At 43.3% G+C, this 23,654-nt stretch overlaps 1 protein-coding gene and 1 long non-coding RNA gene across 3 annotated transcripts in view; one reads left to right on the top strand and one right to left on the bottom strand.

The window, feature by feature from the left end:
• bmb (brambleberry) overlaps positions 1-23,654 on the bottom strand; it is a 401,249-nt gene that overhangs the window by 358,865 nt on the left and 18,730 nt on the right. The gene's annotated exons all lie outside the window — the stretch shown is intronic.
• LOC141768192 (uncharacterized) overlaps positions 15,971-23,654 on the top strand; it is a 38,115-nt gene continuing 30,431 nt past the window's right edge. The window contains exon 1 of the long non-coding RNA XR_012594009.1: positions 15,971-16,076. This is a non-coding gene — a long non-coding RNA (uncharacterized LOC141768192). The remainder of the gene's footprint in view (positions 16,077-23,654) is intronic.

Raw genomic sequence — 23,654 nt, 5'->3', positions numbered from 1 at the left:
CACGCCAAAGCGTGTAATGGATCCTCCTGTCTCCAAAGGATAGCCTGTCAGTTAACAAAGGTGCAATAACAGTAGGGTGGGCAACAAACCACTGAGTTAGGTTTAGGAAAAACGTCATGGTTGGCCTTAAAATAAGTACGTAACCTAAGTAAAATACGTACGGAAACAACATAACATAAGTACGGAAAACATGTCACAAACATCACTAAAAAACATGTCACAAACATCCCTAATGTAACTTACAGAACACCGGTCTCCAGGTTGAAAAGTGTGTTTGTTCCATCTACCTCTTTTTCCATTTTTATTCTACGTTACTAACTCTGAAAGTGGCATATTCACACCAATGTTTTTACATTGCAGTCAGTGCAGACTACATGGTGTACAAATGACACGCCAAAACAAGAACGTCGTTCTTATTGCACGCTTTTGCCTTGCGCATTATTGTGTCATTCATGAGCATGCTAGTACAGTATGCTGATGTTAGCATTTTGCCCAAAGCACTGTTGTGCCTAATTACAGCCTCGCAGAGCTGCTAGCTTGGCTACAGACTCTTGTTTATTAGTTCCTGCAAAAGATTGTTGTTTGGTTTGTAGGTGACGTTTTAGAGCTGGCACCTTCCACCAATATTTCACATCTAAATAGAGGCAGAATATCACTGTATAGGAGGTACAGACACCAATTTCTCCACTGGCAAAGACAAATACAGAGATTCTCTGTATTTTGTGGGTATTTTATGCATCAGAGGTTTTCCAGTTCAGAAAGTGACCCAAAGTGAGACACATCTGTTTGCTTCCTCTCATTATACTTTGGTAAGACTGCTGTTAGTGGAGATATTGGTGTCTGTACCTCTTACACAATGTTTTTCTGCCTCTATGATGGTCTTTTTTTCTCCTTCAATTTATTTTATGTAAGAATTGGGACCATGATATGTTATATTTCAACTGTAAAATCCTCTCAGTACATATCATGGTCACAATTCTTACATTAAGTAAATTGATGGGAAAAAAAGACCATCATAGAGGCAGAAAATCACTGTATAAGAGGCGCAGACACCAGTTTCTCCACTGACAGAAGTCTACGGAAGTGTAATGATATGAAGCAAACAGTTGTGTCATTCTTTGGGTCACTTTCTGAACTGGAAAACCTCTCACTTTGATGCATAAGATACCCACACAGCATGCAATATTGTCCTCAGAAATCTCTATACACACTCTCATAAACAGTGTGCTGAGAGCCCAAGGCGAGGGCTGTGATCTGAGACAACAAACAGGTAGAGGGGCCAAGCAACCAGTCTCATCCATCACCCTGAGAGATCACATCAGATCAGAGACCTGACCATACATGCTGACTCACTGGAGGTCCTCAGGGGGATCTGTGTGAATGTGTATCTGCTTTTTCTACATGTAAATGTTTGCACCATGCATTTCCTTTCAGAGTGTGCGTGTGATATGGTTGCATGTGTAATCTTAAGGGGAATCACCATCTGGATTTTCTTAGTGTTAGTGCTGCCTGGGTTGTGTTGCTCTTCACCATCACGCCTTGGTGAATAGGCAGAATTGGACTGAATACCAGGAGTCTGATCAATATGATAAATTGGGGCGTCGCTGCACCGTGCAACCTAATTCCAGCTAATTGGGACTTTTCACACATATATCCAGAGCAGAATGCCCTCCCTAATGAGCGCGGCTGCTTTCACTCTCTGATCTGTGGCCAGCAGCGGGAGCCTGGCCCGGCTGACCTGCCCGGTCCCCGGTGGTCAGCGCTGAGCCGGACGCAGCTCCTGGTTCAGCTCCAGTGAATAGCTGCTCATCCCCTGTTCTCTGCAGGAGACCTCGGCCTTCTGAGGTCCAGGACTGACCCCCCACGGGAGGGAAGCGGGCCAGGGTCAGGACCCAGAGTAAACAACCCTGGACAAGCCTCTGCACCAGCGCGGTGCACTCCGACCGCCAGCCTCTACTGCCCTGACCCCGCTCGGGCCTGGCTTGGCCCCCTGCGGTGAGTCACGGGGTCAGTCTCCTGGAGGGTCATTGTAGCGGGCGCAGACTGACGATAAAAGGGCTCGTGGTCAAGCCAAGGAGCCATGAAAGCGAGGGGATAGCAGCACCCCTGCCGCTGCAGTCTAATTTGGCAGGATGCTGGTACGTCTAGCGACAGACGCCGGACCAACAATGGCTCGGCACTGGTAAACAATAATGTTTGTGCAAGGTCTCTTTCTTGGGGCCAATCTAGTGCTCACACAGCCCATCTGGCATCAATAAGATGTCCTGAGACACCATTCAGCACATCAGTCTTCATTTTACCCAGCTTTTCAGCAAAGGTCCTCTCTGGATGCTCAATACCCAGTGTTGGCTAACACTTATAAAGTGACAGATGCTATACATCTAAAGTTTTGGAGGTGAAGTGAGCGTATGTGAAATCTATCTGTTATTAGATTTCATGCATGGAAGTGTGAAAAGACAAAGATGATGAGACAAGAGTCTTGATTTAGAAGTGACATTTATTGGCTTTAAGGTAAAAGAAACGAGGACAAAGGAGTAAAACATGATAAGGATAACAGCAAATATATTGACACAGAAATGAAGGAATTAAAAAAGCTCAACATCTGTGTTTTGCTCTCACAGTGCTTGTCTTATGGAGAATTTGGCTGGTGATTTGGCCTTTCTTACTCATCATAAGGAGGAATTCATTTACAAACAGCGTTGCCATTACAGTACATAGTTGTTCCACTAGAGAGGACTGACAAGTTTATTTTTCAACTTTAAAATGTCCCACTCAGTACATAGCATGATCACAATTCTTACATAAAATAAGTTGAAGGGAAAAAAGACGGCTGATGTGTCGTTATCGGATCTTTTAAACTCCCAAATATTTTTTTTTTCAGAAAGTTCAATACAGTTGTTACATAAACTATACATGTTCTAAAAAATGTATTACAAAAATTGCAGTAAATATATATATATTTCACAATATAAAAAACTAAATAAATTATACAACAAATAAAATGTAGGGGAAAGGAAAAGAACAAGAAGAAAAGCAATTGTAATAAATTTTAAATGTCTAAAAATAGTTTTTGCCAACTTATAATTTTTTAGTTTTAAGTTTTCAATGGTAGTCAAATATGTTTTAAAATCAGTATCTTTAAAAGTATAAAAGGATGATAGTCTTTAAAGCCATATCATTTTATGGATATAATATTTTGCTAAGATATTAATCCAATAAATGATGTACATTTCATCTTCCAAAAAGCTGGGATCTTTGTTAGTATCATATCTTTTTCATTTTCCCCTTAACAATTACAAAAAGTGAATCTATTGTTTACAGATGCAAAGAACTTGCAAAAGTTCTCAAATATTAATATTGATATTGGCCTCAAAAATCCAGTATTGGTTGGACTTCTTCTCCAGTCCTTGATGTACATGGTAGTTGTGCTTGGTGTGTTTGGTGATGATAAGAAACCGTTAAGTTGCTACCTGGGTCCAGCAATGTAGAGCAACACAACAACTTTATTTATGTCCTCAGTTCACAGTTTTCCCCCAATACACTGAGAAAGTCCCAAAAACCTCTTCATTCAAACTTGATTCAGGCCCATATGACTCATGTCTTTATACGGAGGCGTGTGGGAGGAAGTTTGGAACAAGATGGCCAGTGAGTATTTTGTTCCCAGTACTGGGGCTGGGCCGGCTGGGCCGGGGTGAATAGTCAGGAGGCTAATGAATAAGAGCAAGAGACAGAGAGAGAGCGTGAGAATGGAGGAAGTGAGCACAGCTAGTGGCAGATAGAAGCCAGGACTCTCTCCCTCTCTCTAGCTGTGTCTCTGACCCAAACTGGGACAGGAAGTAGGATTGTTTGTGACCAGCACGTGTGATCCACAGCCCAGCATGCTCTGCTCTCTGGAGGGAGGTCAGGCAGGAAGTGGCCAGACGTGGGCTGTGACCTCTGGGTAATGAGCGAGAATCCTCAGGGGGGGAACTGCTGCCTGCCGCCTCGTTTTCCGCACGCGCGCATGCACACGCGCACACACACTCCATGTGGAGACGGTAGACTCACAGCAGAAACTCTGCAGTATCAGTAGATTCAGTTTGAATCCCGATTACACTATTATATTACACAGGAGGATGTCGGTTATTGAGCCACGCTGTGCAAACTGACATACAGTGAGGGCAGCAGCAGGACCATAAACTACACAGTGTGAATGGACAATGGACAAGAATGTTTTGATGCTTTCAGCTGCTGTGCGAGGCTGCAGTTGCATTCACGGAGAGTTGTGGTGCAGCACCAAACCATATTTAATATGTTATGGGTGAATAATATTACATCATTTTTAAGCTTGCTCACGAGCTGCCAATCATGTGGCGGTCATTGAACACATAAATACAACCGACCACAGAGACGCATGCAACCGTTCTCTAAGCATTGTGTTTGAGTTTTAAAGGAGTTTGTAGATAGTTCACAATGGACAGAAAACATTTTTCCTCATAAGATTTTGATGTGAGTTATTTTCTTATCAAGGGTCTGTTTAGGGATTCTTGTTTTTATTACTGTAGCCAAATTGTGACGTCTTTAAAGTATATTACTCTGACTAAAGCTGCCTTCACATGATAAGAAATGTGCTCTTTGCTCACTGTGAGGTAGGGTGCAGAGCCTCACCGAGGCAAAGCACAGCGCAGGTACTGTATAATATATCATCAGAAAGTGTGCAAAGAACACCATTCACTGTTTCTAGGCAACAACAACAGTTGCAGCTTCGAAAGGTCAGCAGCAACCAAGGTCAAAGTTGAAATAATTCAAATTTTGAGCGCAGCGCTCATTTGCAATTTTGATGGTAGTGCCTTCGCTAGTTGGGTGGCATCGCTCTCCCCAAAAACAGTGGCACAACCAACGCAAAGAGATTTTACCGCTGATCATGTGTGGGCACAGGGTCAAAAGAATACATCTGGCTGGACCAAATCAATAAACAATTAATATTTTATTAATTTTGTTGTTGTTTTTTAAGCGTTAGTGCAGGCCATAACAGAGATTTCTTGAATGTTGACTGTGGCTGTACCCAAAGCAGGTGTTACACACACTGTAGATACCAACATTCATAAAACCTCTGCAGCAGTCTTTCTAGTGAGCTTTCTACTCAAAGTCAAAGGCTGAGAGATGCAGCGCTGCAAACTGAAAGTGCTGCTTCTATCTCAGTCCTGAAGAAAACATAAGGACAACACTCCCCTATGTGTGTGTGTGTGTGTGTGTGCGTGTGTCTGTGTGTGTGTGTGTGTGTGTGTGTGTGTGTGTGTGTTCCTTTCAGTTTGTGCAGTTGAAAACTGGCAAATTGCTCTCTTTGGATGCCTCCCTTGCCCTTTCTCTGGCATACTGCTTGTTAAGCTCTGCCATTGTTCGCACAGTGTGTTCGTCTGTGAGTGTGTGTGTGTGTGTGAGTGTGTGTCTGCATTTCAGTGTGTATTTGCATGTCAGCATGTTAATGTGTGTGCTTCATATGTCATTGTGAGCATGTCAGTGAGTGTCCAGTCTGGGTGTCAGACAGTGGGCTAATCAGGACTAATTCATGGGGTCCGTCCTGTTGGGATGGTGGTGGTGGTGGTGGTGGTGTTGGGGGGTAAGTTGTCAGCGGGGCAGCCAGCCAGGTTCCCAGGACACCCTCTGCAGACCACTTGAGACGAGGAGAAAGAGAAGAGAGGGAGCGAGGGAGGGAGGGAGGAGGAGAGAGGGAAGAAGGGAGAGACGTTCCCAAAACAAAACACAAAAACCTGAGGCCACAAGTCAGTCAGGGAGGCATTCAGATCCCACGCAGGTAGCCGGGCCAGAGAGAAGCTAAATTGTCCTTTGTGACACAAGAGCCATTCAGCGGGAACAGGATGCTGTCTGCGGGATGTCCCAGACCCCTCGGCGCTGCATTGTAGTGTGTGCGTGTGTTTCTGTGCGTGTGCACGCATGTCTGGCCCAGTGTTGACTTTCAGGAAAGATCGACGAGGGAGGACTTGGCTCTCTTCTCTGTCAAGCGTCTGACAGTGAATGAACGCCTCATAGACAAACTCAATTAGCCAGCGTGGAAATTTGAAGGAGGTGTCCCGTGTGACAATGGGACTCCTATTTTGACATATGGCTGTGGTGAATGTATGGCAAACATATCTCTTTGTTGGTTTGAGACAGTGGCAGACAAGTTAGAGGCGGTCTGAGACTGAGAGACAGACAGAGTGATAGTAACAGTGACAGCCAAAGAGACAGATGGGTAATATATGCAACAGTTTCAACTCAGAGTCATGAACTGGGCAGGTTTTCTGTATATGATGTCATCAAACAATAAAGGGTCCGTTCGCCTAAATTACAATATCAATATATACCCATGTAGATAGTGGCGGACTCAGGCTTTCTGTAGGGCAGGGGCGAAAGAATAAAAGGGCACCAGCTGCATGTGGTGGGGCACCAGCGTGCAGAAACCTTTCTAGCATGTATGGCAGCCTATATGGCACTGCATCATGTTTCTTCTCCATTTTAAAGGCACCCATTAGTGCATAGCATCTCCTTTTCTCCACTGGAAGGGCACCCTATAGGGCTCTTTATCGTGTATCCTGTTTTATCAACCATAGGGGCATCCAAGAGGGCACGTCATCACGTTTTCTCCACTGGAGAGGCACCCTAGAGGGCACTTTATCATGTTTAATGTAGCATAGAGGTATCCAAGAGGGCACTTATGCTGCGTTTCTTTCTAACATGGGGGCACCAAGGGGGGCAGTCACCTCCCCAGCCCCCTCCTGAGTCCACCAGTACATGCAGATAGTTTTGGTTAACAGTAATATGACAATATTTTGAGATTTCTGCCATTGTAGAAGAGAATTTAATATTTGGTGCTCAAATCAATTAAAAAAAATAAGAAAACTCAACAGTAATATTTCTTTACAGACAAAATGTTCTGGCTCCTTGTGATAATCCACAGACCAAATACCAAAGGGAGTCTATGTCTTGTTTTGTCCACAACTCAAAGATATTCGGTTTAGTGTCATAGAGGAGTAAAGAAACCAGATGATATTCACATTTAAGAAGCTGGAATCAGAGAAATTTAAATTTTCTACTTATCGATTAATCATTGAAGCTCTAATATAAATGTACATTTACATTGTGGTATTGTAGATTTCACTCAAGTAAGGGATTCTAGTACGTCTTCCCCCACTGTATGACACTTAAACTCTCGCTAAAAGAAATTTAAAGTTGGTTAGCAGCTTCAGCACAGGTTTCCCAGAGTCTCAGAGAGTCCTGAAGTTGAAATAAAATATCCTTCAGCACATCAGTGGTGGGAAACACAGACTAGATTTTTGGTCAAATTCAGTTCAGTATAATGTAAAACTCATGAACTGTCGTAATGAAAGATTATGTAAAGTGTACTAAACCTCTTTATTGAGACAGGAAGGTTAGATTTCTATAGAGAGTAAGTCTTTCCAGCTAAGGTTATCATGCATAATAAGATATATATAGATTAGTATGTAACTATATACACACATATGGTACATGTGCACTATCTGTGTCTCTATCTTGATATTTTCCCATTCAGTTGCACCCATGCATGTGTTCACTGAATGCTTGAACATGTTGCTCCATGTACACATGTTCCCATGCACACATGATAATATACAGTATGTGTATGCGTGGTTACAGCCGGTGATTTCCCGAGGTCATGTTTAACCCTCCGCTGCAGTCAGCTCTGTTTCTCATCTGTTTCTCTGTGACTCCCCTGAAAGCCCTGATGAATAGCGCTGGCAGTTAGCGGTGGCACAGTCTGAGTTATACATAAGACCTTCCTCTCATCCCCAGGCTACACCTTCATAAAACATATTTCACCCCGCACCACCCTTTATATTACAAACACAGAGTTTCCTGGTTCATATTTTAAAGTTTCAGGTGCTGAAAGCGGCTACATGGTGGGAGACGAGCCAGCATGTCCCGCACCAAAGAATGAATTTATGTCGGCTAAAATCAGTACAAGGGGAAACTGATGAAGGGGGAGGCGGTTGTGTGTGCTTGTGTGTTCATCCCCATGACAACAAGGATGAAAACACGCACTTCCTTGCACAGTGAGCCCGTATAAGGGGGCCGCTGGACCGAGGCCCGCTCAACAATACCTTTAATGTCATAGCTCAGTGACTGGTCTTTGTGAGCGGGGCGGCGCGCTGCGACCCGCACAAAAACTCAAAGGCAAAATGGATTAGAATATGAGAGAAAAGATGACTGAATCAAACCCAGTGGATTGGAGGAGATTAGCTGAAGGGATTATGGGAGAAATGACACACTAATTACTTTCTGTTGGGGCAGGGGATGAGTTTTTTATTTGAGGGAGGTGTGCACTTTGCATTTTGTGTATAATTATTTCTTCTCTTTGTTTGAATTTCAATGTACTGTATTAGAGACTGTACAGAAATACCTTTTTAAAAACCTACCAAACAAACTATTACGGATTGAGGAATATATACGAAACAAAATGGGCTTGAATGTTTAGTCGATTAAATGATTAGTCAGCTGACAGCCAACTATTTTAATAATAGTTTATTTTTCAAGAAAAAATGCCAAACCCCCCCCCTACATCCAGCTTGTCATCTGTGATTATTTGCTGCTTTTCTTAGTTTTATATCATTGTAAAATTAATATCTTTTGATTTTAGACTGAAACATCAGCATGAAGATGTCACATTGGGCTTTAGACTAACGCTGGCACTGACAAACACTAACAGGAATATTTTTTGACATTTAAAGAGCAAACAACTAATTGATTCATTGAGAAAATAATCAGATTATTAATCAATTATCATAATCCTTAGTTGCAGAAAAATATCTGCTTAAAAGGTTTTTTAAAAAATCAGGATCATTTTTTTTATTCTCATTGAGAATTTAGCATTGAGCTGTTAAGACTTTGCACAAAGTGTATTTTGAATAATATCCACCGCTTGAAAAGTAACACCCACTCTTACAAAATGATAATTAGCAGAAAACTTAAATAAATATATAAATAAAGTTTGTCATTTATTTAAAGACCCATAAAACATTTTTTATAAATGGCACTGGCTGCTTTGAACCAAGTGATACTTCAGTTTTGGAATCGGCATCTTTGTTTAACCATTTAAAACCCAGAAGCCTCTTAAAACCAAGTCAAACATGGCAAAGCTTTGAATGTGCAGCTGATACTAACTCCTGATCTGTATCTCCTGGAGCACTCCGGTCCTTCCTGTTGTGTTTGTGAGGAATCCAAACTCAAGTCAAACACTTTAGAAGAGAGACAACAGCGAGCCACTCAGACCTGCAGTCTGACTTTGTGACTTCCACTCCTGTTGAGCGAATGCTTCTTCTCTCTTGCTGTTAATTATTTGACCAAACTGGAGTCGAGGAGCTTAGAGGACGTCTTGTCTGGAGTTTGCTCTGCTCTCCAGGTCTCCAATTAGCCTAAAAAGACCCCAGGAAGGATAGCTGAGACAAAAGGAGCGGGATGCCAAAAGAAAAACAAAACACAACAATCAACAAGACCTCCTGGCGTCCTTGTGGGGGGAGGACACACACACACACACACACACACACACACACACACACACCTACACACACACACACCTCCTCCCATCCCTCACAAACGCTGTGGTGTTTTCAGAGCTCAGTCGGTCACTGTGGAAACCTGGAGACACTTTCGTTCATTTCATTCGTTCACTTCCCTTCCTCCCTCCTTGCGTTTTTCCTCTCATTGCACACACACACACACACACACACACACACTGACATCCCCCCCACCCCCCCGGTCCCCACCTCCTCCCGCCCCTCCATTCACGCCCTCCCTTCTTCCAGGGCTAAAACAAAGCACCGGGCTGAAAGGGCTCTGAGGTAGGTAAATGTATTCAGTGACACCGGCCGGATGATTCCCTTCTGCGCCAGCCCTGTAACATTTGTTTCAGGCCTTGTCTGAGGGCAGGGACGGCGTGTTGGGCCTTTTGTCCCACGTGCCCTCTGCACAGCCCCGCAGTTAATGGTGGCCTTGTCCTAGGCTGCTGGACCAGAAACCTGCAAGCCCCACGGGACGGGCAGACACGGTGACACGGGAAGTGGGAGAAACATGGGAAGCTGAGGAGGGATGAGGGGGTTGTTGTTGGTGTTAGTAGGAGTTACCCAGCTGGGAAGCCCACCTCGGAGGTTTCCACGAGTTTATCTCTGGTCTCCAACATGCTCTAAAAAGCAGAGAGGGAGGCGCAAAAGGTTAAAACACTCATGCACGTGAATGTTACATTTACAAATGCACACAATCTGTTTTTCCAGCATCCACTTCATCCACTCTCCTCTCTGTTCTTTTCCTCTCCTCTCCTCTCCTCTCCTCTCCTCTCCTCTCCTCTCCTCTCCTCTCCTCTCCTCTCCTCTCCTCTCTTGGCTGACACAATACCCCCCAAGCCTTCCCTCTTTTTTCTCTCCCCGCTGTGAGTGACAGGCCGTCCAGCCGAGGGGCCAGGTGCTCGTGGAGAGGGTGAACTTGATCACTGGGGGGGTTGGAGGCAGACATCCTGCTGCTATCTGTCTGAAGAGGGGCCCCAGCATTTAGCAGTGAGGGTCCTAGAGCATCTTCACTCCTGTTTTGTGTGTCTCTCTCACTGGGAGAAGAGTGGGCATTGGGGCTGAGAACTATACCACACTTGACTCTGGTAATCTGCTGAGCAGCAGAAGAGCCGGAGCCTCCGTTGATCTAGAGGAGAGCATGAATGTGGTGCTTTTTTATCAAACCTGTATTCAGTGACACCGGTAGGGAACTCCATAGGGTTGTGCCTTTCATTGAGAGCAGTTTGTGCAAAGGAAGTCGTACAGTGTCTAAGTCTAACATTTATAATAACCTTGTTCTTTCATTTTTTCGAATGATATTGTACCAACTCTCTGTGGCTCTTGCTGAAAAACTTTTTTATCTTTATGTAAAAAGAAGTTTTATGCACTTTTATTTCTCTTAACTGTGTCTTTCTTTTTTTTTAAACTGTATTATGTAAAGCACCTTGAGATGCCACTGTGTATGAAATGTGCTATATAAATAAACTTTTATATTATACTTATTATACTTCCATATGACTTTAATTGGGTCTTGAATTCTGTGACCTCTTATCACTTGGAAAACTCTTGGGATAACTATTGATTTGAGTGACTAAGAATAACTTTCACATTTCTACGTGCAACAACAGACCAAAGTCGATTCCTGAACTGAGCTGGGATAAAACCAGTTGCTTGTCTGAAAATGTCTCCCATCATTCTTGTTGAATTTTCGTTTCTATGAATTCACTCCTGCATTGAAATGTCCGTCTGCCGGGAATCCCAGGATTCCCACCAGAGTATTTGTGTATGTGTGTGTATTCATAAGACCCAAAACTCAACTCCACATCGCTCCCTCTCTCTCTCTCTCTCAGCGTTGGGCAACAAAATCAGCTCTTGTATTGGGGGCCACCACTACAAACTGTGTATGAGGGGATTAGGGGCTCCTTGACCGCTCCTTCAAACACACACCCAGCATGGCCGCCTCGATTATGACCATTAGATACCCGGAAAATGAGACGGAGATGAAAGGAGGGAATACCGAGGGCTTTTCCCAGGGACGAATTTGACCACACGTCCAGCAAAAATGAATCTGTAATCCAAAACCCTACAAAGGCCAGAGTGGAAGCGGTCCTAGAGTGTTGTGCTAGCGTGCTGAGAGAGGCTTTATGTTTCTATTGCCTTCATTGAGCCTCGGAGTGCCATAATAATGATTAGAGACTTTAAAGGCTAGATTAAAGTGAGGACAAGGGCAGCTTAGTCTGTGAAGTAATTTAGGGCAGTTGAGCAGGTTTCTTAATGGGAAAATTCCTCTGAACAACAGTGAAAAGGACACAGGACAGGGGTGTCCTCAGATCAAGCTGGCACTTTGATATATAACCATGAAATTTACTCACACATGCACACACACGCCTCACCAGACACACATGCACACTGTGTCTGTCAGGGAGCAGCTCATCTGTGGGCCGTGCGCTCAGTGGAGCTGCAGGCGGTGCAAGGTGATCCCGTATTATCCGGGCGGCCTTTACTCGGCAGGTGAAAGTGCTGTGGGGCAGAGGGGCTTAATGCAGCCGCTGTCTCATTCAGCAGCCGAGGAGGTGCAGGGCGCGGGGAGCAGCTGAGAGGCCGAGAGGCTGAGAAGCCTCGCCGCATCACAAATGACGGACGCCGAAGAGGCCAAGGTGTGTCAACGCTGCAGGCCTGCAGCTCCCTGAAGGATACGATGACGGAGTCACAAGAAGGAAACAATGTTGTCATTGAAAGTTTTGTTACAGCACTGGTTCTATCTTTTTACAGTATGTCAAGTTTAAATGTTCCCCCAGTTATTTTGCAATGCAGAAAGTATTGCAAGTTTTTCTACCTTTCTGTTCACTTAGTTAACTTTGTCCTTTTTTACAGGAACAGTGTGTAACATTTCAGGGGATCTATTAGTAGAAATTGAACATGATACATTTTCATTAGTGTGTAATCACCTGAATCTAAGAATCGTTGTGTTTTCGTTAGCTTAGAATGAAACCTTCATATCTACATAGGGAGCGTGTCCTCTTCACGGAGTCCGCCATGTTTCTACAGTAGCCCAGAACAGACAAAACAAACACTGGCTCTAGAGGAGAGCCTTTCACGTTTTTACGTTACCTGAAGACCTCTGACACGCTCGTGAAACTGCAGTACGTGTAACGAGTGTAAAACCGTGGTACCGCCAGCCGCCAGGATGGTCTCTGAGCGAGGCGAATGGCGTTACCACGGATTTGCACTCGGTGGCTCACGTTACTGGAAAGGGAGGAGTGAGATTGGTACTCAGTTGGTTGCAATTTGCAACCACACTAGATGCAGCCAAATGCTACACACTGTATCTTTAATAGTCAACCAATGTAGCTGATTGTTCTGTTTTACTTGTGACAACACTGACTTCATAGGTAAAGTGAACTTGAACTTGAGTTTTTTATGATTGAATCAGTATTATTATTAAACCTGTTATCAGGTTTTCAAATGTTAACGGTCCTCTTTTTACAGCCAGACTCTTAAGTTCAGTTTTACAATTTCTTTAATTACAGTTTTCGACACAATTTGGTAGCAAAGTGACAGTATTACTATCTATGTGCATTACAATATGCCTCTCAAATCTCATTCACACTTACCCTTACACACAAGCTACCATGCAAAGCACTGGCCTGCATTGATTTGTCAATATGAAAATGTGGTGTTGTGTCTCGCTCAAGGACACATGGACATGTGGAGCCAGAGGTTGAACCACCAACCCTACGATTAGTGGACAACCCACTCTACCAGACACACTCACAGAGAGAGTTGAGTTCCATTGTGTGATCACAAGCTTTGGGCAGTGACCGAAATGAATGATACTGTGGATAAAAACAAATCATGTCATGTCTACCGCCCCCTTAGAGATGTTACAGGCGGACTGACTTAGAGGAGACCCAGATTACATCACCCATCTCCCTATAATCAACGCTCTGTGTTGAGGATGGATGATATCTCTCTCACTTGGCAGAAGTTTTTAAAAGAACTTAAATGAAACACTCCTCTGATTGTGCAACAGCAGTAACTAAATGATGTGTTCCCATGCCAAAAGTGGTTAAGATAAAAATGTATTTAAATAAAAATGTATAATAAAAACAGCACATTCATGAAAAAGTTGCTCAATCAGTAATAAAAGTACTTCTAATAAGTTACATCCCACACTAGTGCGGAACGTCTACATATATATTCAGCATCAGAAAATGAGGTGGATGTTCAGATAATGCAGGGACACCTATGAACATCTTTTTCTTAACCTTCTAGTTACATCAGTATCAGCACTGAACAATAAACTCACACTGAAATACGCCTGGAATGAAAAGCATATTTCACAATGCAATAAAAAAAGAAACTCCTGATGTAAACCGTAAAACTATAACAACCCCGTACACTCAGCACAAATCAAATGCACATTTAACTTGTAGATTTTACCGCCAAATCTATCCCGTCCCACCCACAGCCCAGGATTCCCCTCGAATATCCCCTAATTCCCAACTGGAGCTGATAACAAAGCCGTACGGGATGCCAACAAAGCCCCAGGAGATCCTGAAATATCCCACTACCAGCTCCCTCTCCCCTTAAGGCAGAATAACTCCCTCTCCTGCCAGAATTCCTTGTCTGTTCATCTCAGGCCAGACGATATGTGTTGCAGAGAATGTGAGACTCTGTGCGGATGGGCCCTCAGGGACGTGTGCTCATCACATGCTATAGGTTTGGGATAAAAGCAGACAGGGGAAGGTAACTCAAGCATGGAAAGGAGAGAAGGGACGAGCCATCCAGGGAGTGAGTGTTAGAGCTGGCTTCAGTTCCCTCTGCACGTGGCTCCCAACCCTCCAGGCTCAGGTGTGTTTTTCCTCTCCGCCAGGAATGTTTACTGAGTGCATCAGAGCTGCTTTCACCACGATCTGGGGTCAATTCACTGCCAATTCAGTTAATTCTGGGAGTGGATTTTGGTCAAAGTAAAAGAAAAAGGGAAATATTTTGCCAAGGAAAACATTAGGGCTGCCCCTTCTTAGTCAAGATTTCTTTAGTAGATTAGTCATTTTATATGCTTTTTTAATGCTGAATGACGTATTTCCGAGAAACCTTTGAGCTGATCTCTGGTAAACACGACATTTAAAGTGGTGCTTTTGTGGAGAAACTCAGTTTTACAGATCTGTCAATTAAATCAACAAATCAATTAGTCGACAAAATCCTATGAGTGTTAGTCGACTAAGAATTTCTTTGGTTGAGGACAGTCCTAGAAAATATCAAAATCTGTGAATGTGTTAAATCCCTCCATCTTTTATTTATTATCAGCATTTTTAGAAACAATTCATTCACCAATTAATCCTAAATTAATCACCTCAGCACCCTCAGCATTTGGGGTTTTCCCCCAACTTGAATCTAAATACTTTAAAGAGTCTATTAAAACCTTATTATTATTTTAATGACAAAGTCTCGTGCTAATGTTTGTAATTCTTCAACACACTGCACTATTCAGAATATTTCAGTGTAACATTAGAATATTTCCCCCCATAAATCCTCTCTTTTACATCAAGATATATACTACTGGTTTCTGTTTATTTTCTTTGAAAACTTTTTTTTGGGGTTTAATGTGGTTTCAGATTGAACTGAATGGGTCTTTCTAAATGAGAGCAACACTCATTTAATATACAACAAACACTATATCAGCATTTTTGTGTGAACTGCAGTTTATTTTTGCAAATTGAATTTGATAAATCAAAAGTGAATTCATATTCACCTTTACATACATTATCATTTTTTTGTCTCATGGATGTTGTATTTTCATTATGTTGTTACTCTGTACACACGACATCTATTGCACGTCTGTCTGTCCTGGGAGAGGGATCCCTCCTCTGGTGCTCTTCCTGAGATTTCTTTAATTTTTTTCTCCCTGTTAATAAAGTTTTTTTGGGGGGGGGGGGGAGTTTTTCCTTATCTGATGATTGTCCTACTGTAAAGTACAGAGGGTGTCATATCCTGTACAGATTGTAAAGCCCCCTGAGGCAAATTTGTGATTTGTGATATTGGGCTATGCAAATAAAATTGACTTGACTTACATGTATTAAAAGAAGAATGTGTCATGACAGTGTTTCACCCAATGTTATCAGTATTTACTGCTGTATAAGCGTCTCAAACATGGCATAGGATGAAAATTCCCAGATTCAACAAGTGTTGATTTTGTTTTTACATCACATAGTAGCATAAACACTAAATTAAAGCAACACCAGTTAATATATGTGGAGAACTGTGAAATGTTAACAGATTCGCATTAAAATGATTTAGTTATATAGAGTAAGACTGTAATATACAGTATAAAAGTGATCCTGCCTATAGATCCTGTATAATAGAGAGTACCGTTCTTACCTCCACCACTAGAGGGAGGTGTTGGCTCTGAATGCCTCAGTGAAACTCTGCATGAGGAGCAGGGAGGCAGGAGGCAGGAGGAGCACTGCACGGATCAATGGACGTTTCCTCTCAAACAGAGCAGTGTGGAGCTGTCAGCAGGTTACAACAGCACACAGTAACAGTATGCATGAATGTAAAGAGTAAAACATTAAACAAACATTCATAAAACACGGTCGGTACACACGTTAGTTCAACAGCAATTACTCTAATCACTCACCTGGTGAACCCGGAAGGTGAAGAATCAATTAGCAAACTTTGTTGTTCAAATAAAATCATTTTGTAGCTTGTGAGCTGCTATCTTAGGCTGTGCTCTTGTTATGTGACAGACAGTCAAACAAACTTTAGTTTTTCCAGTAAACAGTAGCCAAACTGCTCTCACCTTTTTTTGTTTTAATATGTTTGCTAAGTCTAAACCCTGTTAGCTATTTGCACTGTTGCTTTGACGGTACAAATATTATGTCCCTTTTGCTCTTCTGTTTCTACCCTGAAACTATCATACAGTGCGAGTGCACCCTCAAAGCTAAATTATGCACCTTTTTGCTGTCAATTCACAGATGTGGACGGTCATCAAAGTGAAGGAGGCATCTACAGCGAGCTGCACTCTTCAGAAGTCCTGTGTTTGCTCCAGGGATTACATTACCACACCAGAGGCCGTCCAGACACACACACACACACACACTACTAGTCTACACATCACCACCCAAGGTAAAGGCTCCTCTGCTGATGGGGTGCAGTGGACAGTTCAGGACAGGTCCAGGGACTTCATGGTGTGCCCCTCTTTTCTGTGGGGTGTGTGTTGACTCAGATGGGACGAGCAAACAGAACTGGGGTGAACCCATGTGGGCGCTCCTTTCTCATGGAGCCCTGGCCCAGTGGATTAGGCTAATGCTGGCCCGAGAGGGGGGGGGGTGGGTTGCGGTGCAGGCCTTCCCTGACAGGAGGTGATGGATTAGGGCTTTGTCAGGGCCCATGTCGGCCTGAGGGACCCAGTGATGAAGGAAGGAGGGGAGATCAGGGCCCAGGGGCAGCCCAATCCCAGGATCAGCAACATGTTGACAAGGGATTATCCCGTTTGGTGTGTTGCTTCGTCTCATAGACGGCCGTGGAGATAGATAGCAAGTGTAAAAGCACTGGATGTGAGGTGTCCAGAGACCTTAAACTGATGGCGTGTGAGGAGGTGGGACTGATGATGTGATTGCACAGGTGGTTGTTATTACAGGTGAAATGATACTTGGACATGATCCCATGATATGTGTGCTATAAAATGCATGATTCTTAAATTCTCAAACATCAAGACAGAAATAAAAAGCAGGTTTCCTTTCAACCCCCTTTCTCCCCTGTGAGATATGAAAATCAGCTGCTATAGTGAGTGGCAGGAATAAAAAACCTCCATCATTTTGGTTTCGCTGGCGCAGGTTTGAGAGCCGCTGATTTAACAACAGTCGTAAATCCCCCCCACGCATGAGCAGAGATTGAGTTACAGTAAGCGCTGGCGATGGCACCCCTCCCTGGAAACAGCGGCGGCGGTGGCATGATATCTCCGCCACATTTGCCTCCTTTTTGTCGAAAATGTGAAAACCAGATTGTGTCTTTTTATGGGCTCCCTTTGAAATCCGGCACACTTGACCCTCCCTCGGCTGTGATTTTACTGCATGCTCTGGTTTATTTCTGGAAACCTCCTACGCTCCTCAGCTTGTTTAAGACGCCTGCCTAAGTGTGCCTTTTGTTTACTTTGCCAGTTGGGACAAACAGTAAAGTTAGGTGATTAAAGCATTTGCATGAGGTCTTGTGCACCCCAAGAGAAACCACAAGGAACATTTGGAGGGAGGCTTGTCAGTCCACATTTGTTGTTTCTGAAGTGTAGTGGGGTCTGGAGGAGAATAAATTGGCAATATCAACCACTGGCACTGTCTCCACATCTGGGCTTTGTCTGAAGTTATTATACGTGAAAATTTAGTTTTGCTTGGTGATGTTATGGTAAACGATACGGATTGAAATGATTTGCTGCGAGAGCTTTCTATCATCTCAATTAGGAACAGGAAATACTTTGAGGAGGTCTTATATTTGTCATTTAACTCGCCACTTATCAGAAGATGGATGTGCCCTGAGGTTACACTTTGTTCATCTGAAACAGAAATGATTAGTTTAACATATTCATATGATGAGGAGGGGAGGAAGTGAGAGGTGATTGTGAGAGATAGTGACTGACATGTGGCAAGGAGGCACCGATCCGTCTCTTGACGAACTTGTCGCCTCACCACGCTCCGTGTGTCAGGGCCTGGCACTCTCCCGATGTCAGGCGTGGGTGGCCTCCTTGACAAGCGTTTGAATGTGTGTGTCACGTCCGTCTGGGCTGAAACCGCTCCTGAACACACACCCACGTAATGACACTGACACGGTGCCATCAGGCCCGCCACCAAGCCCAGAGAGTCCCTGGCAAACGCAACCTTTATCTCCCTCCTCCTTTACGGAGTTCTCGCAACCTCTCAGCCTTTCTGTTGCTTGCTCTTCCTCTCCGCGTCTATCACTCATTGGTTGAGCACAACCGCAGCCATTAACTAGCAATTTGGGCCTGAATGATTATATTTAATGTAATTACGACCATGAAAAACAGAAAGAGGGACTTGGGAGCGGGCCCGGCTGGCTCTTGGACTCGGTTCATCTGAAAAATGAACCCTGTGCTGTAAATTGTAAGTACCTCTGTGGATGTCAGTGCCAGCCAGTCCTACACAGGCGTCACTCATAGACCCCACTCTGTAATTGCCTGCTAGCTGGAGCTGCTGTGTAATTTTTGACGTGGCTCGATGGCGTTGGTGGTGGCGGCACTGACAGAATAAGGGACTGGAGATTTAATGCCCAGTCTCAACTTTCTCCCAACCTTCTGACGCTCTCTTTCTGCTTCATCGGTGAACCTTTTTATTCCTGGCTTCAATTATTTTCTAGGAATCTGCGGGGCTAAACTCAGGCTGCCCGGGTCGCTGGGAGAAGGACATAATCTGGCATGAATTAAACTCTTACTGTCAGTTGTGGAGCTGGATCCAGGCCTGGCAGGTACTCGACACACAAGCTGTTGTTTCTGCTGCAAAAAGCACTACTAGGATCCCATTAATTCAGCGGGAAATGTGGATGTCATTCATATTCACTGAGGAAGGCCGTGTGTCTCCACATAACAGATGTCGGTCCATTTGCTGACATGCTACATATTCATTCCTGTGCATTCCTGCAGGTGTGTTTGTAGGCGGTGGTCTCCTTGTGATGCACCCACTCAGCATAAAGAGTGGGAGGAGGAGGAGTGAGGCTGAGTCTTTAGTGACAATAGCCCCCCGCTAGATGCTCTCCGTGGGTGTTGGACGGGGGGCATTTAAAGGCCATTCAGCCTCTAGCAAGCCCCCCCCACTCCCACATTCTGGGGATGACTACCTGCCCAGGAGCTCTCTTTCTCTCTTTCTGCCCATCTGTCCCCTCCAGAGGCTGCCCTCCTCTTCCCTCCTTCACCACAGTGCTCCTGGAGAGGCTGCAGGCTCCCACACACACACACACACACACACAAACCAATGGGTGATTGCTGACTCAGCTCCGCATCAAGCTGACAGTGCAAACGGAGCGACGCAGGGGGTGAAGAGTGTGTGAGCGTAATGTCTGTGCGTAGGAGGGCGTAGGCTGCTGTTGCATTTGTTGGAGAATGAGTCGGTGTGTGTGTGGGAGTTACTAGGTGGGAGATTGAGCATTCATGAGTGTTGATGGATGGATGGATGTGTGTGTGTGTGGACGGACACATGTGTAGGAGGTAGAGGGTGTGTGTGGGTTTGTATGTAGGAGGTATTCAGGGGGTGGCTGTGGGTGTTTTGCTGTGCAGGTGGGCGGGGGGCAGGACACTAGTGGCACTATTAATGTTTTACTTCTTCGACAGTGGTGGAATGTAACTAAATACATTTACTCAAGTACTGTATTTAAGTACAATTTGGAGGTACTTGTATGTTACTTGAGTATTTCCATTTTATGCTACTTTATACTTCTACTCCACTACATAGAATAAAGTAATTATTGTGCTTTTTACTCCACTACACTACATTTATTTGACAGCTTTAGTTACTTTGCAGGTTTTGATTATTAATACATAAATCAGCTAATAAATGATGATATATTTAGGGCTGTCAAAGTTAACGCGATAACGCGTTAAGGCAAATTCGTTTTAACGCCACTAATTTCTTTAACGTATTAATGCAATCTATCTTTTGGTTGTAGCGGGCTAGAGACATCAAATTAAACTATAAAACCTAAAGAATCCATTGTAACCATGGAAGGAGGTTAAATAACGCTCCAAACTAAGGAAATACTGTCATGGCCATTTTCAAAGGGGTCCCTTGACCTCTGACCTCAAGATATGTGAATGAAAATGTGTTCTATGGGTACCCACGAGTCTCCCCTTTACAGACATGCCCACTTTATGATAATCACATGCAGTTTGGGGCAAGTCATAGTCAAGTCAGCACACTGACACACTGACAGCTGTTGTTGCCTGTTGGGCTGCAGTTTGCCATGTTATGATTTGAGCATATTTTTAATGCTAAATGCAGTACCTAATTGATTTCCAAAAATAAATATATACATACATTTGCATAAAGCAAGCATATTTGCCCACTCCCATGTTGATAACAGTATTAAATACTTGAGAAATCTCCCTTTAAGGTACATTTTGAACAGATAAAGAAATGTGCGATTCATTTGCCATTAATCACGATTAATCATGGACAATCATGCGATTAATCGTGATTAAATATTTTAATCGATTCACAGCCCTAGAAGATATATTATTATGGATTAAGCTACCCAGCAGTATATACTGTATGTAGTAAAGAATAGCTCCTCATTTACCAGCTGCAACGTTGAAGTTATGAACGCATTAATGCATCAATAATTATTATCCAGTAATATAATATATATGATTCTGAAACGGACCATTCTGCATATTGAGTACTTTAACTTTTGGGACTGTAATTTACTTAAGTAACATTTTGAATGCGGGACTTTTACTTGTAACCGAGTATTTCTACACTGTAGTATTGTTAATTTTACTTTCATAAAAGAACAGAATACTTCTTCCACCACTACTCTTCAACTTTATTACAGATTTTTTTGATTTTCTTTAAAAGCCAAAAAGCTGTTACAACTCAGGGTCCACTTCACTTGCTTGTTCTGGACCTTTTAAACGTATTTTGTAGTCCACATCAGCAGATTGATTTCCAATCAGTTGACATGGAAATGTAGAGGCTCAAACTTTCTATAATATTATATAATATACCCCTGTCTTGGGGTCATGGCAAAATGTATGTATGTATGCAAAACCTGCAAGTCAAGGTCAGTTTAATACCTGATAGCTACATTTCTATATTTTGTATTTATGCCAAGTTTTTCATGTAATTGGAATATATATTTAGCTTTGGGATATTTATGCCTAAAATGATGCTTTCATGAAAATTTGATTCCAATATGTGGGTGTGCTTTCTCGACAGCATGCCCTCGTTTCTTGCAGCAAAGCAGCAGTTTAGCCTTATTCCCACAAGCGAGGCCGTAGGAACGGGCACAGTGTGACCTTCATCCCAGCATGCTCAGCCCATTAGTCCAATTTACTCAGCTGTCAAACTCCAAATTCACACTCTCATCCATTCTGAGAGCAGGAGGTTAAAAGAAGAAAGGCGTTCTGCATTCCTTTCACCCTCTTGGTTTTAAACCTCACAGTCTTTGCACAGAAACTTGCTGAATAAACCTTCCTCTCTGTCCAGCAGTGAGAAACCAAACCTCCTCCCCCTCCCCCTCTCCCTCGGTGGGAGGATGACTGTAGATGAGTTAGCTAAACACTTTCTGGCAAGCAGGCACGCCGCCGGCTGCACACACGAGGCCTGCAGGCGTGGGAAAGACCTGACTCTGATAATAAGCAGCATTTGGCCCTCCTAACCTCTGCAGGCTTTGGCTCGGGCTCGTTGTCTCTTTTCTCCCTCACTTGTTTTCTCTCTCGTTCTCTCTGTGAGTGGAAGAGGCGCAGGAGAGGAGGTCAGCCAGGGAGAGGCCCACAGCTGCGGCTGCGAGGTCCCGGTGTGTTTATTTGGGCAAGCCCAACCAAAATAAGCTCCAGCCAGGCATTGCTCCTGAGGACTGGGGCCACCACCGCTGCGGCGCTTTTCATCCTAACAATGGGGAAAGTGCTCTGACCGAGCGAGGAGGGAGCCGCACGGCACAGTTTACCGTGCAACAGCTGCCTCATCTGTGGGGGAGGAAGTGCGCCGCAGATGTGGACAGGATAGATGGTTCATGTTCCCACACCTACTCCTGTTGTACAGTTGTTCACCCGTGCTCAGCGGTCAGTGAATGAGTTCCTTTGTTTAACATGAGAAAGTTTGCCTGCCTAGTGGAAACACCACAGGGTGGAGAGCCACAATAACTACAGTGTTTGATATTTACATGAAATATGTTACATAGGGTACATAGGGTAATGTGAATACATACAGTAGAATCAATTAAAATATTTCACATGATTGGCCATAGTTAATCGCAAATTAATCACACATTTTTTACTTGTTCAAAATGTACCTTAAAGGGAGATTTGTCTTAATTTGTCTTCAGTATTCACAGTAATACGCAAATATGCTTGCTCTATGCAAATGTATATATATATATATTACTGGAAATCAATTAACAACAGAAAACAATGACAAATATTGTCCAGAAACCCTCACAGGTACTGCATTTAGAATAAAAAAATAAGGTGCTCAGATTATAACATGGCAAACTCAAACACAATTTCATTCACATATCTTGAGGTCAGAGGTCAAGGGACATGTTTGAAAATGGCCATGCCAGTTGCCAAAAATATAGCGCAAGTTTGGAGCGTTATTTAGCCTCCTTCCTTACTTTCCTAGTTTCATATGATGCCATGTGTCTTCACTCTAGCTGTATTATCGCATTAACTTTGACAGCCCTAGTTGAAATAATGCAGAATCTAATTTTATCTATCTATAATTTTGAAGACAGCTACATGTGTTGTAAATCTTTAGTTTGGAAAGTTGTTAATATTGGTTGGAGTAATTTTTTCTCTGATTCCAGTTTCTTAAATGTGAATATTTTCTGGTTTCTTTACTCCTCTATGACAGTAAACTGAATATCTTTGAGTTGTGGACAAAACAAGACATTTGAGGACATCATCTTGGCCTTTGGGAAACACTGATCGACTTTTTTCACCATTTTTTGACATTTTATATACAAAACAACTAATCGATTATTAATCGAGAAAATAGTCGACAGATTAATCGACAGTTGAAAATAATCGTAAGTTGTATCCGTAGTGAACGCCAATGGCAATGGTTGATTCATTGATAATGAATAATGTAAAATAAATGAACAGCCCTGTTTTTATTGGGAATCAACAGACTTTTGTCTGTGATCAGAGAATAAAGAGCTCCAAGATAAACAGTCTAATTATAGGTGTTACTCCTCAGCCGGTGTAATATAAGCCAAATTTGGAAGAGCCATAAAATGCATAAGGTCGCAACAATGCCTTTGATTTGCTGTCCTGCCCTGCTATCACTCAGGTGATCTATATTGGGGGACAACAGCTCTTTTATATGCAGAATAACAACATCCCCGTCCTGCTTTACTCATCACACCGCCCTGCGCTGACCC

Source organism: Sebastes fasciatus, chromosome 5 (assembly GCF_043250625.1).
Source record: "Sebastes fasciatus isolate fSebFas1 chromosome 5, fSebFas1.pri, whole genome shotgun sequence".
Classification (NCBI taxonomy): domain Eukaryota; kingdom Metazoa; phylum Chordata; class Actinopteri; order Perciformes; family Sebastidae; genus Sebastes; species Sebastes fasciatus.
This window is presented reverse-complemented; position numbering and strand designations above follow the sequence as displayed.